At 38.0% G+C, this 15,122-nt stretch overlaps 1 pseudogene; it reads right to left on the bottom strand.

The window, feature by feature from the left end:
- Positions 1-8,838: 8,838 nt before the first annotated feature.
- On the bottom strand, positions 8,839-9,708 carry LOC101971077 (tropomyosin-like; annotated as a pseudogene).
- Positions 9,709-15,122: the final 5,414 nt, after the last annotated feature.

Here is a 15,122-nt window from a genome sequence, read left to right as displayed (position 1 = left end):
GCCCATTAAATTCATGTCCTTGCACATTTAGTTTTAGCATGGGGCGAGAATCTAAATTTAAAGAAAGCATTGCCCAATCTACACTTGTGGAGCCTAATCCCCTGGAATCTCTTTCTATAGTACGGTTGGAAAATTTATCATGCAGGCTGGGTATTATTAATAACTGTGCTATTCTATCTCCTGGTGAATTTACTGATATACACCTTGGAGAACTGGCTATAATTTTTATTTCACCTTCATAATCGGGATCAATTACCCCAGGACTTATCATAAGTCCTTTTAGAGTAGAAGAATTCTGTCCCAATAATAAGCCTACTGTTCCTTGGGGAAAAGGTCCTTTTACCCCTGTGGGAATGATTTGAACTCCCATCTCTGGAGTTAGTACTGCTCTGGCAGAGGCACAGATGTCCAACCCTGCACTCCCTCTGGTTTGTCTGATAAGGGATCTAATGGTTAATGTGTCCTGGGCACTACCCTGATGGTGTTGCTGTGTTCCTCCATTGCCCTGTATGTTTGTGGTCATGGGCCCCAGAGCATTGGGCCTCCCTGTCCGTTTTTTTTGGCAATGGAGCCCGATGCTTTTCTCCATGATATTGTGGGTAAACACTTGGTCCTTGTCCATTTTTTGATAATGGAGTACCCTCTATGGTGGTTTGAGAACAGCATTCATTAGCCCAATGTCTCCCTCTACAGCATCGTGGGCAAACACCCAGTATTCTACCCCTTTGATACCTAGTTTTGTTAAAACCTCCTCCTAAAGGGCAATTCCTTTTAAAATGTCCTGTTTGTTCACAATTGTATCATGTTTTTGGCCTGGCATCTAAAGCCTGTTGTACTACAGCTGCCAAGACTTGCCCTTGTTCATTAATGTCTCTATGTAATTTAATATATGTGTTTAAATCTTCATGTTTCCATGGTCTAATGGCTTCCTTGCACCAATGATTTGCTTGCTCAAAGGCTAGCTGTTTAATTAATGGCATTGCTTGTTCTGTATGCCCAAAAACTCTGGTAGCTGTTTGAATAAGCCTATCTACAAATTCAGTGTAAGGTTCATTAGCTCCTTGTATAACCTTTGATAATTGTCCTTGTAAATCTCCATGTCCTTGTAAAGTCTTCCATGCCCTAACCACATCTGCAGCAATTTGTGAATATATAGCAGGATCATATTCAATTTGTTGCCACTGACCCTCATAAGGTCCCTGTCCTAACAACATATCTAGAGTTCTCTGAGGATAACCAGCTGCTGCATTTTGCCTAGCTGTCTCTGTGCAAAATTCCTGATTGGCAACCTTCCATAACAAATATTTCCCTCCATTTAGCACAGCTTTACACATGCTAGCCCAATCTGTTGGCGTCATGTCCAGGTTGGTAATGGATTTGACCACGCTTACAGTGAAGGGTGGTTGGGGACCATAGGTTGTTACAGCCTCTTTTAGCTGCTTCACTGTTTTGAAATCTAAAGTGCAGTAAATTCGCTGCCCTCCTGACTGCTCAAATACAGAGCATGCTAATCTTTGAGGTCCTGTCTCAGGATCCCATCTATCAACTACGGGGGTTGGGGGCCCCACAGCATATGTTGTCGCTATAAGTGGAGCTGTTGGTTGGACACTTACGCCCTCTGGTGATAGAAAGGTGTTAGTAGCAGCCTCCTATTGTAACTATCTCTATCTGTTCCTCAGGGGCAAACAACTTCAAACCTTGAGCCAACCATTTTCCCCAGTTTGCCTGAGAAAGTTCTAGGGACAGGCAATTTGAAATAAAAACAAAATAAATCAAAACAAGAACACATTTTTTAAAAAATGGTCACCCATTCTTTCGCTCTCCTTCAGGGGCAAGCAATTTCACTTACCTCCAAGCTTCAGGTGTTCCCGGTACTGGCCACCAAATGTCGCAGTCTGCCTGGGCACAAATAACTGAGACGGCAAAAAGCCTTGTAGGTTCAAACAGCAACTCTTTATTCCCGAACTCTCACGGGCACTCTACACATACTCCTGGGAACACACTCCCTCCACCGGGCTCCATGCGCCAATTCTCCAGGAACCCCGGGAGAACTCAATGGGAACTCCAAAGTAGCGGGTGCCCAAGGCAGCAGGATCCACCCTAATCCCAGCAGGATCCGCCCTAATCCCGGAGCAGAGTCACCTTTCAACCATTCCCTCTAGCAAAATGCCAGGCATCATTCCGACTAAACTGTGGCTCTCAACAGTGTATGATGTATCATAGTACATTCTACTGTCATGTATAATTAATTAGAACAATTTTTTAAAAGAATATAACATAAATGACTTACATGTTCGTCAAAAAATGAAATGATGAAATACACCAGGGAGCTAGGGATATTGTATAGCAGTTACAAAGAATGAGGTTGACATAAATGTGACAGGTAAAGCTCTCCCTAACGAAGTATTTTTGTGAGAAGAGTGTATTAGCTATTTAGTGATTTTTCACAAATTATGCCCAAACCTAGCAACTTAAGGCAATAAATATTGTATCCAGCTGGGGCCCAGAAAGCAGGTGCACCTTAGAGTCCTTTAGGAGACTGCTATTTGATGGCCATAGCTACAGTCACCAAGGCTCCAGTGGGAGTAGATCAGCTTCCAACTCATCACTCTTACAGCTGTTTTCAGGATCTAAATGGCTGTTGGCCAGAGAGAACTCTTCCTTGCCATATATCTTTTCCATGGCACTACTCACAAAGTGACAGCTTGTATGCCCTTGTTGAGAGCCGCAGCTAAAGCGGCCCCAGCAAACTTCCAGCCGATTGGCTCCTCTGTGGTGACGCTCATTGGGCTGTTTCCCCCCGCCTCCTTTCAGACCATGGAGCTGCTCATTGGGGGACTCTTTTGGCTCCGCCCACGCGACCCAGAAGTCTGCCTCAAGAGCTGGAAAATTGAAAATGACCTGGAAGTCCCCGTGGTTGCCATTGAGCTCTTGGGGAATTCCTGGAGAGCTCGTGTGGTACAGCATGCGTGCTAAAAATAAAGTTCGTTCCTGCTTGACAAGTGGCTTGTGAATTGTGCCCAGTCAGACTGCAGCATGCCCTGGAGTAAAAGGCTAGGAGAGAAAGCTAGTAAGAGAGAGAGAACAAGACAAAATCCAGATTCCTTCTGTAACCTAATCTTGGAAGTAACATTCCATCACTTTTGTCCTATTCTATTGGTTGGAAGAGTCACTAAGTACAACTCTCAATCATTTATGTAGAAATACAGCTTTCTGTGGTTTCTATGGAAAGGACCTTAAAAGCTACACAATAAATTCATAGTAGAGATTCCTCCAGAAAAGCAGTGGAATTTGGGGGAAGGTCAGGTGGGGTGGGGAACACAGGGGAAGGATTGGTATTATGAAGGACCTTCATATTTTCATTGTTTGTTCTATTAAAAAGTATTCAAATATTGTAGGTGTGATTGAAAATGCATAAATAAAAATTCAAAAAAAGACTTCACTAGATTCAATAAAATATTCTCATTTGTTATGCTGAAACTATTTTTAAAGGGATAAAAATATCTTCATCACTAAAACCTTCTGTTATTGAAAGAAGATCCTTGAGATGCAATGTTTTATTATTTACTTGATGACTTTCTATTCTTATAATGAATGAGCTCAGTGCTATGAACTTTCCTTGTAGAACTGCCTTCATAGTGTCCCAGAAATTTTGATATATTGTATTGCTATCATGTACCTCTAAGTATTTTTTTATTTCATCTCTAATTTCTTCATTGATCATTGATCACTGATCATTCAGTAGCATATTATTTAGTCTGTAGGTGTTAGAGTAGCTTTTACCTTTTACTATACCATTGATTTCTAACTTCATTCCATTATGATATGATAGAATGCAAGGAATTACCTCTATTTTTGTATTTGCTAAGCATTGCTTTGTAGCCTAAGATGTGGTCTATTTTAGAAAATGATCCATCTGCTGCTGAGAAGAACGTATATTCAGTCATTAATGGATGATGTATTCTCTGTATGTCTAAATTATTAATTGTATTTTTTAGTTCTAAAGAGTCTTTGTTTAGTTTTTGTTTGGACAATATATCCAGTTATGAAAGAGATGTGTTAAAGTCACCCGGTAATATTGTGTTGTGGTCTATTTAATCTTTGAAATTGATCAAATAGATAAATAGATCAAGGGGTTTGTTTGATGTACATTAATCTATTGTTAGGGGATATAAATATTTATAATCATTATTTCTGGTTGTTGTATAATTCCCCTAAGTAGTATGAAATGTCCTTCATTGTACCTTCTGATTAACTTTGGCTTGAAGTCCACTTTATCTGATATGAGGATAGAAACCCCTGCTTGTTTATGATATCCAGGTGAATTATACTTTCTTTCCCATCCTTTTACCCTCAGTCTGTGGTATCTTTGCCTATGAGTCTCTTGGAGATAGCATATTGTTGGGTCTCGTTTTTAATACAATCTTCCAGTCTACATCTTTTGATTGATGAGTTTAGACCATTTACATTCAAAGTTATTATTGAGAAATAATTTTTATTCCATAGTCCTCAAACAGAGCCAAGAAAATAACTATTTTAAAGAAATGCTAGAAATGAGAATAGTGAGACAAATACACACACATACACACACACACACACACACAAATGTCCATGGACCATTCAGCACACAAAAATTTTTTTAAAAAAAAGGGAAAAAGCTTCTGGATGGAAGATTAAGGAATTGTTTCCATTGCAAGGGTCAAAAAATTATCCATAATATATGTTGGCTGTCAATTCCCAATTCTCTTTTTTTCCATTTTTTCTTGAGGTACGTATTGTGCAGAAGAGTAATAATTGGGGGCAATCAATTCCTTCTTTTTGTGGCTCTGGTCAGGTTGCCCTCTCAGCTTGAAAAACATTTCCTGGCACTAGGAGCCAGGCCTGCTCCCTAGGGATCTTCAGTAACTGCACAGCAGAGCAACCTGGGACTCCCAAGTGTGGGAGAGAAGGCTATAGCTGGATGGCAGGAATGGTGGGCTCTGAAGACTTGGAAGAAGATCCTTAAGACTATCCATAGCTTAAGTTATAGGCTACAAGTGATGGTAAAATACAGCAGTAGAATTCTTTTAGTTTGGAACTGATTATTTTGGGTTAATTTATATCTAGTAGTAGATTTTAATTGTTTTTTGCTTAGATACAGTTGGAAGAATCTATTTGTTGTCAGTGGAAACCAGGAAGTCAAAGGGCAGGAGTTATGTGGAAAGCCTTCCTGAGAATGCAATTTTTGGAGATCAATTTTTGAGAAAGATTTTTTTACATAGTCCTGGGATGGAATATAATTTTTTTATTGATAGGCTTAGTGAACATTTGGAAAGAAAATGGGCTATTTGTGATATAAAACAAAAACGATAAACCTATATAACACTTTTAGATACTTAATATGTGCCAGGCTCTGAGTTTTATATTTAATCTTGACAGGACATGATAATTACCTCATATTTCAAGGATACCGAAACTAAGAATACTTTTAGATACTTAATATGTGTCAGGCTCTGAGCTTTATATTTAATCTTGACAGGACATGATAATTACCTCAGATTTCAAGGATACGGAAACTAAGAGAGGTGTGGTAAGTACCTCATGGTCGCATCACAGAAAGTGGTTAAGCTGAGACTCAACCAGAGTTCTGTTCCAAGTTCCTTGTTCTTGTGACAACTTGCCCATGAGAAATGAGAACTTTCCTGCCAAAGGCCAATCTTTGGCCTCAAGAACAGAAACAGACTGTCTGACCAGCAGGGTAGGAAGGGATGGCAAAACAAATTGAGGATTTTTTTTCCATCTTTTGCTGTTTGAAACACTTGGTTGCCCAGGGCTTGATTTCAGAATTGGGCTCTAGTCCCCCAGAGAAGCTAGTATCCAGGACTGAGGCCAGGATGCTGGCCTACTAATTTTTTATGTTATAGTGAAGATATTCCTAAGGCACCAAATAAGTGGTTGAATGTTTCTTTTTATCAACTTTCCCTAACCAAGGCCAACAAATAAGTGAAGCATTTTACCCATGGGAGGACCATTAGGCAAAATGAAAAAGATACTACCTCAATTGTATTGTTCTAGTAACAATCACCTCATTCTACATCCAAGGTCCAGAAAAGAAACTAATTTGTTCATTGACTTTCCACTAATGAGGGTGTAGCCAGAGTAGAGGTCAGATACCTGCTCCTCACCCAGTGCCCTTTTCCAACTGTAGGTCAGGATAAAGGCTTTGGATCCTTTGGGCTGAAATAGGTGATGGGTTCAATGTAAGTGCTAGCTCCTGAGTAAATAAACTACAGTGACCAAACTAAGGTTGGAAACACAAAGAACAGAAACCATTCAGGGGTGCAGAGGCCAGGGCACACGTCAAAGTCAGCAACACAGGAGCCAGTAGTTTATTCTGCAGCACACCCTACCAGTCAGTACCAGCTCTCACAAACTGAAAGGCCACAGGGCAGGTAGAAAGCAATACACTTACTGCAAAGAGCTTAAAATGAAGACAGCCAATTCATGGAAAATTGCCCAACTCCAGAGAAAAGGATAGATGAGAAAGAATGAGTCAGGAAAGGAGGAGCAGGCCCCTTATAAACAATGTCTTGTGCTCTGCCAAGGTCAGCCAAGGGAATCACTGGGTCAAAACTACAGCAAGGATAGTAACCTAAGTGGGGTTTCCAAGGACTTTGAGGAAAGCAGCTTTGGCCTGAGTGAGCAGAAAGGACTGCAAACAGAACTGCATACAGTGGCTTCTGTGTGCTATCAACATGCCCCACTGATTTATGCTTCCAATACACCTTGTACTTCCCTGGTCTAGACTTGGACTCAACCAAAGGAACATGGGTTCCTTCCTGGGGGACAATGATATTTAGGAATCAGTATCTGGGTAGCAACCATGGCCAGTGTTATTGGAATACTGTTGTTTCTAGGCTTTTTCAGAAGACAGATCTAGAAAATAAAAATTTGAAGAATCATGAGTTAGTATGTTACCTCCAATTTTATCAAATCAAATTTTAGGCTGGTGTTATGGCTCAGTGGCAAAGTGCTTGGCTAGCACCTGTAAGGCACTAGGTTCCATCCTCAGCACCATATAAATATACATAAATAAAAATAAAGGTATTATGTTCATCTACAACTTAATATATATATATATATATTTATTTAAAGCTGATTCTACCTGAAATTGTTCTATTCAATTTTCATCTCCCTTTTCCCCTAATGAGAAAACCTCTCTGGTTTCCAATTGTTTTCTTTAATCTATAATGCATACAATGTAATTTCAGAATTTCTTCACTGACATCAGTATTAAATAGCAAGTCTAAGAGAAGTTCAATATTTCTCTACAGTTCTTTTTGAACATGAAATACATTTTATTAAGGGAGAATTGGTTCAAAAGTTAGTTGAAGCAATTTTTATTTCTGAGAGGTTTGGTACCAATCTGATAGCTTCATTAGATCATTTATTTGGGGGTGTTTGAATTCTATATTAGGGTTTGCTTTTTAATTTTTGCTGATATAACATGCAAAATGCTTACATGGTTCAGAAGTGAAAACTGTAGTGAAGAGTAAACTCATATTCAGAAACATTTTATTTGTTTCTGGTTTATCCTTCCTATATTTCTTTTTTTTTGGAGGGACTGGTTCTTTATTTCAAAAAGACACTTGTCAATATTCAATTATCAAAACAGTTGCACTATTGTTTCTCTTTCTCCCAACTGGCCCCAAAGAGACCACAACAAAGGAAAATACATTTTAAGCCAATAAGCTGCAGGATGTATACCTAACAGACCTCACAGAAACCTCACCTAAAAAAAAGTGGGGATTGGGCTGGGAAAGAAACTTTGCAAGATCAGCACACTGCCAGCCCAGACTGCAGGACTCTCACAGCCAGGCAGGGTGGCCAGGTACCCCAACCCCAAAGATGCAGTTTCAAAATAATATAAAATTTAAAAAGTTGTGTACATAAGCTATTCAAGATTCTCCAGCACTGACTGATACAAAGCACAGTGAGATGGCACTTTTAGATACAGCAGCTTCAGACCCAGAAAAGAGTGATGAGATGAGTTCATATGGCTAACTCAGTGGCCAAAACATAATTTTCTTTCTTTCTTTCTTTTTTTAAGCAGGCAGGAGAGCAATTAAGTGGTCACCGCAAGATTAAGGGGCCCATGATCCATTCTGTGAACACTTGGGAAGTGGGTAGAGATGGGAGAAAAATTTGGTCTCAGGGCTAAGAATATGGCTCAGTGGTAGAGCATTTGCCGAACATGCACGAGGCCCTGGGTTCAATCCCCAGCACCAGAAAAACAAAAAGTCTCAGAGGTCTCACCATATTAATTTGGTCATTTCTGATGAAAAAAAGTAAAAAATAAGAATACAGTTGTCTAAAGATACCTTAAAACTAAAACCAAAATAAAACCTGAATAGCAAGGTTTTTGTTTTTTGGCTAACTCCTCTTGGAATCACCTTTCTGGTTTGGCTGGTACTTTGCACAGAGCAATGAGGTTTGCCATAATAGAGTCTTGCCCTGGGCTCTGTTTGGCTCTCAGTAAGGCAGGCCCATTCCTCTTTTCCTCCTCTATGGAGAGGGCAATAGGGATTAGGCTGGAAATTACCTTCCAAAAGTGAGAAGGGAATTGGATTGCTGCTTCAGAGCTATGAAATTATTTGGAATGTTTTACAAATGGTTATTGTAACAACAACAAAAAAAGTAATTACAAAATGTGTACATCACAACATGCTTTTAAAGACACTTTGGGTTGTGCTCACATTCCCTTAAATGCTATTCCCAAAGGTGCTCAGCCTCCAGCCCAGCTGGAATCTCTGGGAAGAAGCAGAGACAGTTTGGTGAAAAAGACAAGGGAGTGGGGGTAGAGGGGGTGTTGAAAGGAGAAAGCAGTCTTCCACTTAAAGATCAGCCCTCAGTTTCAAGGTCAACTTGGGGCTGGCTGGCCTCAGGCAGAGTCAGGGTCAGAGGGAGGAGCAGCAGCAGGGCCGGACTAGGGAGCTCTACATCTCATTCAGGTCAAGCAAAGTCTGGTCCAGCATCCTTTGTGTGCAGAGGTGCTCCTCTTTGGTGTATTTCAGCTTATCTTCAAAATCATCAATTGTCTTTTCCAGTTTGGCTACTGATCTCTTGGCAAACTCAGCGCGGGTCTCTGCCTCCTTGAGTTTATCAGTGATTTTCTTTATTTCTTCCTCACATTTGTCTTCTTTTTGAGAGTACTTTTCTTTAGCAGTATTCAGACACTTCAGGTTCTGGTCCATCAGTCTGATCTGCTCATCCCTCTCTGGGAAACGGGACTCTGCCAGATTAGCTCCTTCCTCTGTGCTTCCAAGTCTCCTTCAATAATCACTAACTTAGGAGCCACCTCTTCATACTTCCTATCTGCTTCTTCTGCAATGTGCTTAGCTTCTTTGAGTTGGATTTCTTGGAGTTCCATCTTTTCGGGCCTGGTTTTCAATAATCTTCTTATCTCTCTCACTCTCAGCAGCTTTTTTCTGCTTCCTCCAGCTTTTGCAGAGCAGTAGCTAGGCGCTCCTGAGCACAGTCCAGCTCCTCTTCAACCAGTTGGATCCTGCGCTTCAAGGAGGCTCTCTCTGCCTCAGACTGTTCCCGGGCAGCCTTTCTCCCTCAAATTCCCCGCTGGAGGCACTCAGCCCTCTCCTCGGCATCATCCTCTTGCTGCTGCAGAACCTGGATCTTGCACTTCAACGCCTCGATGGGGGTGATCCCAGCCATGGTGTCCACCCAGTGGCTTCTCGATATCTGCCTTCTGCCTCCTCTCAGGCGCTGCAGCCGCTTCTCACCACTCCTATATTTCTTTAAAAAAAAAAAAAATAAGACTGTGCATATCTTATTTCCTTCCAAAAGTATTCATTATATATACTCTCTTAAAACTTACTCTTTTTCACTTAACAAAATATTCCTTGGAAACATTCCTTATCAGTTCATAAAGATCTTTGTTACATAGTACTCTATTGTTTGCATAAACATTGTTTATTCGACTATTTTTACATAGAGAGGCATTTAGGTTGTTCTTTATTTATTTTATGAGGCAATTTTGGAAAGTTTTATTTTCCTAGAGTATTTCAACTAAGTTTTCAAATGTATTTGCATGAAGTTGTACAGAGTGATCTCTTAAATTTAGTTTTTTTCTTCTGTTTCAATATTTATGTCTCCCTTATCTTCCAAACTATAAATTTCTTTTTATTAGCTAACAGCTTGAAGGAAAAAAGATATTAATTTGGGAAAGGTGCCCTTGTTGTTTGTTATTTTGTCTATTTTCTCCTTTTTGTTGTTGTTCTTGATTGCCTAATCAAGTTAGCTGGTGTTTTATTTATCTAGTCGATTTTCCAAAAAATAATTCCGTTTATTTTTTTCCACAGACTTATTTATTGTTCTTCTATTTTTTTCCCAATCACTAATTTCTGCCTTTCAGTATTTATTATTTTCTTCTTGCTTTCTTTTGGTTTGTTTTATTGTTCCCTTTCAAGGATTGGAATTGAAATGTTAGTTGGCTTATTTTCATTCTTCCATTTTTATTAATAAAATTATTTAAAGTTATTGGTTTTCCTCTGATCATTGCTTTCATTGTTATTGTATCCTTACATTTTCTGTAAAATAGATCTAGAAGCCTGATTAGATTCAGGGTAAAGTTTTGATGCAACAATATGTTACTGTTGGTGTTGTTTACTACAAATTACATCACATCAAGAGACACGCATTTCTGATTGTTCTAGTTTTAGTGTTGCGAAAATTGATGATTAAATTCCAGTGAATCAGCCCAATTTCCTACTTTTTAAAGTTCCCATCACCAATTTATCTAATAGTTTTAGCCACTTTAGGTGAAGTTCCCAGACAGCTTAGAGGTTACAAATGATAATAAGCTATTCTATTACTGCTTCTTTATTCATTTGTTTGATCATCCACAAAAAATTTAATTTATCCACATACAAAAAAGAACTTTTCCTCCTTAATTATTTCATTGCTATAGGAATGAAATAGGACACTTGACTTTCTCCCCTTTGCTCATCAATGTTTAGAGTACTGACTTAGTGATGTAGCATTATTCTGTTTTTACTTAACTCTTTGGATTCTATATTTGTGTATCTCTTTTCTTCTCACCATGAAAATCTCAGTTCCTAATAACATTGACACAATTTTGCTCTCCACCCCCAATGTCACTATGTGTGTTACAGTAAGACAATTAAAGTCAGTATAAATGTCTTTACGGTTATTTTTCCTTTAGAATATACCCTACTTAGGGGTATACTACATTTTAAAATAAAAATTTTTATATAGTTGTGGCATAAAAATTATAGTTAGGTTCATTGTTATGTTTGCTCCAATTTTAGGGATTTGTTTTCCCTGTTTTCTAATAAGTGTTTATATGATTCCTAAGTCAAAACTATATAACAAGATACATCCATAGAACTTTTCCTTCTCTCCTGGCTTCTTCATCTTGCACCCTTTCTCCCAAGATGGAAAACCATTTTTATTAGTTTTTGGTGTTGATTTTGTTATTTTTTTTAATAATTTTTTTGGTTTATCACCATTTCTTACATAAAAGGTGGCATACCATAAACATGGTTTTGCATCTCTCTGTATTTCACTTGACAGTATATCCTATAACTGTATTGATATCAGTATATAGATACATACGTCATTCCTTTTTATAGTTGTATAGCTCTTCATTTCTTGGATATAATTCAATATACCACTTTCTTATTGCTAGATATTTAGGTTGTTCTAGACTTTTAATTTTTTGCTATTGCAAATAATACCATTATGAATAGTTTTATGCCTGCAATTTTATTTTACTCAATTATATGTTTAATAGATTCCCCAGAAATGGGATTTTTAGGTCAAAGGGTAAATAGTCATTTGACTTTTTAAGATTTTGCCAGCATCATTTATTGCAAAGTGTCTGTCCCATTCCCTATGAATGGTCTGGGCATTCTTGTCAAAAATTATTTGACTTATTATGTGATCAGTTATTTCTGGGCTTTCTGTTCTATTCCATTGATCTGTATGTCTGTCTTTATGCCAATATAACACTATTTTGATTACTGTATCTTTGTAATAAATTTTGAAATCAAGTCATGTAACACTACCAACTTGGCTCCTCTTTTTCAAAAATGGCTTTTCAAGTTTTGACTATTCAGGGTCCTCTGAATTTCTATGTGAATTTTAGGATTAAGTTTTCTATTTCTGCAAAAAAAAATCATTTTTGAACTCTTTATAGATTCTGGTTATAAATCTTCTCTTGGAACAGCTGGCAAAGATATTCTCTCATTCTGTGGATTATCTCTTCACTATGTTCATTGTTTGCTTTGCTTTAAAGAAACTTTTACATGTGGTATAGTCCCATTTCTGAATCTTGCTGTGATTTCCTGAGCTACTGGAGTCCTATTTAGGAATCTGTTGCCTGTGCCTGTGTCTTAAAGCATTTCCCGTATGTTTTCTAATAGGTGTTTCAAAATTTTTGATCCACACGTAGGTTTTTGATCCATTTGGGGTTGGTTTTTTTGTATGGGGTAAGAAATAGGGATCTAGTTTCTATCTTCTATGTATGGCTATCCAGTTTTCCCAGCACCATTTGTTAGTGTGTCTTTTATCGAGTGTTTGTTTGGCACCTTTGTCAAATATCAGATGGCTGTAGCTGTGTGGGTTTGTCCTCTATTCTATTCCATTGGTCTACGTGTCTGTTTTAATGCCAGTACCATGCTGTTTTTGTTACTGTGATTTTATAGTACATTTCAAAGTCTCCTTTGTGATGCTTCTAGCATTGCTCTTTTTTGCTCAGGATTGTTTTGGCAATTCAGCATCTTTTTTCTTCCATAAGAATTTTAGGATTTTTTTCCTGGTTCTGTGAAGAATATCATTGGTATTTTGATGGGGATTACATTAAATCTGTAAATTGCTTGCAGTGATATGGCAATTTTAACCATAATAATTCTGCTGATTCATGAACATGAGGTCTTCCCATCTTCTAGTTTGATCCTTCTATTTCTTTTTTCAGGATTCTATAATTTTTGTTGTAGAGGTCTTTCACCTCTTTGGATTTATTCCTAGTTCATTCATTCATTCATTCATTCTCTCTTTTGTTCTTTCTGTCTTCTTTGAAGCTTTTATGAATGGAATTATTTTCCTGATTTCTTTCTCAACATGTTTGTTTTGTGTATATAATGAAGTTATTGGTTTTAGTATGTTCATTTTGGATTCTCCTACTTTGCTGAATTTATCAGATCTAAAAATCTTCCATGGAGTATTAGGGTCTTACAAGTATAGGACCCCACATCATCTGCAAATAGATCTAATTTAAATTCTTCCTTTCCTATTTGTATTCCTTTTCTTTCTTTCTCTTGTCTAATTGCTCTGGATAAAATTTCAAGAACTATATTAAGTAGGAGGGGTGAGACTGGACATCCTTGTCACATCCCTGATTTTAGAGGAAATGTTTTCAGTTTTTCCCCATTTAGTATGATGTTGGATATGGGTTTTTCATATATATATCTTCTAATATGTTGAGGTAAGATCCTTTTATACCTAGTCTCTTTAGGGTTTTTATTACAAAGGATGTTGTATTTTGTTAAAAGCTTTTTCTGCATCTGTTGATTATGTGATTTTTATCTGTGATGTATTAAGTTTATTGACTGGTGCAAGGTTTCCATAGGGATTTGAGGGGAGGCACATCATAGGCAAGAACCAGAGTGATCTGATTTTCTGATGAACAGGCTCACATTATGTATAGGTCACTGAATGTTCTGAGTTCTGTAAATCTAGAGAAAAGTTACTAATTAGAAATTCTTATGACTCATGTCTTTTTACTTCCTTTCCCCAGAAATAGCTGCAGTTATTCCTTAGGATAGAAAAAAATCATCTTTTATTGGAGAACAGAGGAACATAAAGAAAGGAAATTATCACTGGATAAGATAATGAAATAAATGAAACTTCAGAACAGGTCTGTGGATTGATGTCTGACATTAATTTCAAAATTTTCAGTCATTATTGTTTCAACTATTTATTTAGTTCCTTTCACTTTTTCTTTTCCTTCCACTATCCCCGCCACCCACCTGCAACATGTATATTAAACATTTTAAAGTTCCTAGATCTTTTTTCCCCAGTATCTTTTGTCTTTGCTTTTTTCAGTTTTTTTGGCAGGTTCTATTGCATATCCTCAAACTCAGATTCTTCAGTCAGGTCCAGTCTACTAATAAGCCCCTGAAAGGCATTATTCATTTTTCTTATGTTGTTTTTCCTCTCTAGCATTTCTTTTTGGTTCTTCTTAGAATATCCAACACTCTGCTTACATTGCTTCTCTGCTCTTGTATGCTGTCTACTTTATCCATGAAATCCCTTAGCATGAACTGGGAAAGTAGCTCAGTGGTAGAGTGCATGCTGAGCATGTACAAGGCCCTGAGTTGGATACCCAGTACAAATTAAAAAAAAAAAAACACTTAACATATGAATTATAGCTGTTTTAAATCCATGGTCTGATAATTCCAACATTCTGCCATATATGATTTGAGATCTGATGCTTGCTCCGCTTCATCAAACAAATTTTGGTTTTTAATGCCTTGTAATTTTTTCTTGATAGCTAGACATGATGTGCTGGGTAAAAGTAACTGTTATAAATGTGGAGGTATGATTTAGGGGTAGGAAAGCATTTTGCAGTGCTGTTATTAGATCTTATACTTTTAATGAACATATGCCTCTGGACTGTGGACTTCACAAATGTTTCTCAGTTCTTCACTTAGCACTCCATCCCCCAAACACAAACAGGTGGGACAGGGTGTCTAGAGGGAGCTGGAGTTGGGTATCTTCCTTCTTTGTTGTGAAAGGCTGGAGGGAATACTGTTAGGTATTTCCTTTTTTCCATGGGGAATCCTAGAGCCAGTGGGAGTTATTTTCCTTCCTCTAGGTCAGTTAGGTTGTAATAAAACCCCAGCAGTTAGCCTGACCTCTCCTAAGAGCAGATTTTGTTAAGAACAGAATGCTCTGGTTTATTTCAGAATAGTTCCTTTTCCCTTTCCTCTGCCAAAAGCACCAGGGGGTTTTTTTTTCTCTGAAACTGTGTGGACCTGATAGAACAAAAGTGTAGGAACCCACATGACTGGGTCTCTGGAGTTTTTAACTCTCAGGGTTGCCCA

This window comes from Ictidomys tridecemlineatus, chromosome 3 (assembly GCF_052094955.1).
Source record: "Ictidomys tridecemlineatus isolate mIctTri1 chromosome 3, mIctTri1.hap1, whole genome shotgun sequence".
Lineage (NCBI taxonomy): Eukaryota > Metazoa > Chordata > Mammalia > Rodentia > Sciuridae > Ictidomys > Ictidomys tridecemlineatus.
The sequence above is the reverse complement of the archived record's forward strand: the minus strand, read 5'-3'. Positions and strand labels throughout refer to the sequence as shown.